This window comes from Primulina huaijiensis, chromosome 8, assembly GCF_012295235.1.
Source record: "Primulina huaijiensis isolate GDHJ02 chromosome 8, ASM1229523v2, whole genome shotgun sequence".
Taxonomy (NCBI): Eukaryota; Viridiplantae; Streptophyta; class Magnoliopsida; order Lamiales; family Gesneriaceae; genus Primulina; species Primulina huaijiensis.
In genome coordinates this window covers 10,265,878-10,269,701 of record NC_133313.1, presented here as the reverse complement: position 1 = coordinate 10,269,701, position 3,824 = coordinate 10,265,878, and positions in this window count along the sequence as shown.

Genomic DNA, 3,824 nt, shown 5'->3' with positions numbered 1-3,824 from the left:
AACGAAGGGATTTTCATCTTAATACTACCCATATTACCATCTTCCCTATTCCCATCATATCTACCCCGAACGGCTTCTCTTCTACCTCTACCAATTCCTCTACCTCTTCCATTCCTACCCCAATTATCATTTTGGCTCTCCTCTTCTCCTCCAAAATCAAACTCTTCCTCTTCTCCTTCTCTACCCATAATTTTAGGATTTGATTTTTTTTCACTCGTACTAACCTCAAGCCTATCCAACCGCTCATGTAATGGCTCCATCTCAACCTTCAACATCCTACTAAAATGCCCAAATAACGGCTCCATTTGTACTTTAGATAACCCCGGGTTCGAACTATCTCCTACCTCCCTCTCCATTTAATTTCAGTTTGTACCTGCAAGAAAACGTTAGTAGAAAACAATATGTTCCTCACCCAAATGCTCACGGTCACTCCAAAGAAATTCACTCGTCTCTCCTCTCGTATTTTGTTTGCTCACAACAAATACTCACTAGTCACTCCAAAGAAATATCACTCACACTCAAATGTTTCCACTCGAATTTGATGTCCCTCTCTAAAGGGTGCTCAAGCTTTGTATTCGTCTATCAAACAATCAAGTTCAAACTCGTGAACAAATGCGATCGACTCACGTGGACTGCGTAGACAAGCAAGTTGAAGATAGATATTTTTTTTTTTGACTGTGTGAGACACTTCTATATGTCTCACAAAAAGGAATAGAACAAAATATCAAAAAGAAATATTGGCAAATTTTCGGATTTTTGGTATTTTTTTTTTCCTGCTCTGAAAATTCCGAAAATTCAGAGAAAAATAAGACACGAAGTTTCGTGTATCACAGATTCACGAACGACGAAGAATAATAGAACAAATCAGATCTGAAAGCGGAACTAAAGAATAATTAGATCTGAAGGATTAACTTACTTGAATTCAATGAGCCTAAGCTCTGATACCAAATGATGTGAATCCACGTACGAATAAAAGCAAACACGATTAAATATGAATCGCGCCCTCAATTTAATATCGAACAAGGAATTCGTGTTGTCCCGATCTTTTGAATCAAGTGTGTGTGTTGTGATTTTCACCTATAAACTATGAAGAGTTTAGCAACAAATAATCACGAAATAAACAATCGAAAATTATGACGAACCTTCAAAGAACAAGTCTAAGACAATCCGCACAAGCACGATCGACAAACGCCACAAAGTTAGAAACTTTGATAAGTTTGATTTTTGTTTACAAAGCTAAAGTCTTGAAAAAGTTGAGAGAAAACTCAAAAACTTTTATAAATATCAATGACAATCTGAATAATGTTCAATTTTTCGTCCATATATTGACTAAAAATCAAAAGATATGATAAATCTAGTTACCTAACTAATTAAAACTCTAAAATAGGAAAAGATAATGTTTCTCGGAACAAGGCGCGCTCGAGCGCGAGATTCAACCACTCGGGCGCGGAGTCTTCTGGACAGGTCGCGCTCGGGTGGTAATATTTTACCGTTCGGGCGCCGCTGCTTCTGGGGTTCACGTCCTGGACAGTATGTTTGGCGCTCGGGCGGTAAGATTTGGCCGCTCTGGCGCCGTGGTATCTGGACTCCTCTTGATTTAGCATTTGAATAACGTTCCTTTGGCTCCCAAACTTATTTCCATGCATCTCGAACCCCTCAGCACTTTGCACCTCGCTTGTAAGTCCTTCTTCCTTGCTCATAAGCCCCTGCAACGCCTCTTTAAACTTCTTCAGTCGTCCCCTCGTGATTGGTCCCGCTGGTAACTCTAAGGGATCCCCTGCTTTCCTTGGGACGTGCACATCCGCGTTCGCATCACACAACAAGGAGTAATGAGCAAGAAAGAAGGGCTTACGAGCAAGGTGCAAAGTCCCGAAGGGTTCGTGATGCGTGGGAGTAAGTTTGGGGGCCTAAGAAACATTATTCAAGCAATAAATGATGAAGATCCCCGAATACCATACGCCGGGCGAGGTACAGGCCCATAATCTTTCAAAGAATGAGAACTCCAGTGCCAACACGGACCCCATTCTAAACCTGTACACGAGGTCGTGTCTATTACACTCGAGAACAAGAAATACAATATCTACACGGACTCTACCCCGGACCCATACATGGGGTCCGTGTCAATTACATTCAAGAATGAGAACTATAGTGCCTACACGGACCCCACTCCGGTCCCATACACGGGGTCCGTGTCCTATGGTATCCGTGAAGATTTGGGCACAGATTTTGTTAACATAATTATCTTTTTGTTATCCTTTTGATTTTGGATGTATATTTGGACGATTTTTTACACACTTTTTTAGATTGTTGATTATATAATATTTAATTGATTGTTCTTGATTTTTCTCTCAAACAACCTAGAGCTTCTTGCTTTGCATTTAAAATCAAACTTATCAAAGTTTATGCTTTGTGGCGTTTGTCGATCGTTCTTTTGCGGATTGTCATAGGATTGTTCTTTGAAGGTCCGTTCGAGTCTCGGTTGTTTTTTTTTATTTGTTGCTAAACTCTTCATATTTTAGAGTTGAAAATCACGCACACACTTGATTCAAAAGATCGAGACAGAACAAGAATCCTTTTAACGTTATTGAATTGAAGGCGCAGGTAGATTATTCGTGTTTGCTTTTCGTTCGTACGAGGATTTATATCAAAAATCTATGCCTTTCTCAGTTTCGTTAGGCTTTCCGGAAGGTTTTCTGGTGAGCTGTTATCAGATTGGTATGGTAAGATGGATGTTAGTTGAGAGCTGTAAGCCCGATTGGGGTTACGTATAGAGATTAATAAAGGATCTCTCTCGCCAGCTCGACGATGATGCTTCTTTCCTCGTTGAGCAGATTGAGAGAAAATATTGGACTCAATCGCTCGGCGAGTACTGTAAGTGGTGCTACAAGACGTCAATGGAATATGGAAGGCCTATTAAGTGATCTACGACCACCCTAACCTAAAGGGCCTTATTTTACTTTATTTTTTATCTTGGCTATATACTTAACACATGCAATTTGAACGAAGTTTTCTCGGAAATGAAACTTACTTTGCATCTTGGATGACTGGGCGGGGCCTCGTGCATGGTGCCAGGGGGAAGCCCTTAACGGAGCTTTAGTATTATATTAGTAGCAGGGCCATCAAAAGCAAGTGATAAAGAAAGGTTGCGCTGATGACGATGCTATCATAAAAGAGGACCATATAGTTCCCGGTTCCGAATGCAATAACAGATTTATTGACTGAGTTCTCGGATGTCAAGCCACCGCGACTACCGAGAGATATTCCTCCCCGAAGGACTATTGATCACTAAATTGAGTTAGTTCCAGGTGCACGGACCCGGCTTGATACGAATCCTCGTACGAATAAATAGCAAACACGATTAAAATCGAATTGCGCCCTCTATTCAATGACGAGCAAGGATCGATGTGTTGCCCCGATCTTTTTGAATCAAGTTTGTGTGTAATTTTCACATCTAAACTATGAAAAGTTTAGCAACAAATAATCATGGAAAATAAACAACCGAAATTATAACGAACCTTCAAAGAACAAGCCCTTGACAATCCGCACAAGAACGATCGACAAACGCCACAAAGTTAAAAACTTTGATAAGTTTGATTTTGATTACAAAGCAAAGCTTTGAAAAATTTTGAGAGAAAAACTCAAAACTATTGCATAAACTCAATAATATCTTCATCAACATGATTCATTAACCTCATAAAGGTGCTAGGAGCGTTAGTTAAGCCAAATGGCATTACCATCCACTCATATAACCCGTATTTGGTTTTAAAAGCAGTTTTCCACTCATCACCTTCCCTCATCCTAATTTGGTGATAACCACTCTTCAA